Source organism: Penaeus monodon, chromosome 25 (genome assembly GCF_015228065.2).
Source record: "Penaeus monodon isolate SGIC_2016 chromosome 25, NSTDA_Pmon_1, whole genome shotgun sequence".
NCBI classification, from domain to species: Eukaryota; Metazoa; Arthropoda; class Malacostraca; order Decapoda; family Penaeidae; genus Penaeus; species Penaeus monodon.
In genome coordinates, this window is record NC_051410.1 from 29,612,290 (window position 1) to 29,612,522 (window position 233).

The following is a 233-nucleotide window of genomic DNA, read 5'->3' on the forward strand; positions in this document are numbered from 1 at the left end:
GCCTTTTATTTACTCACCTTTTTCGTTCCTTCTCGACACCTCATTTACTTCTATTCCTTGTATTTCTCTCTCTCCCTCCCTCCTAATTTCCTCTCTTCCTTTACGCTTTTGGTGTTTCCATCAAGCGTGACTCACCTGTCTCCTCTTTACCTGCCCACACTCTCTCGGCTTCCTATCAGGACCTCAGCGCGCTTTTGTCTCGGCTTTTTTGTCTCTGTTATTTTTATAGCTTG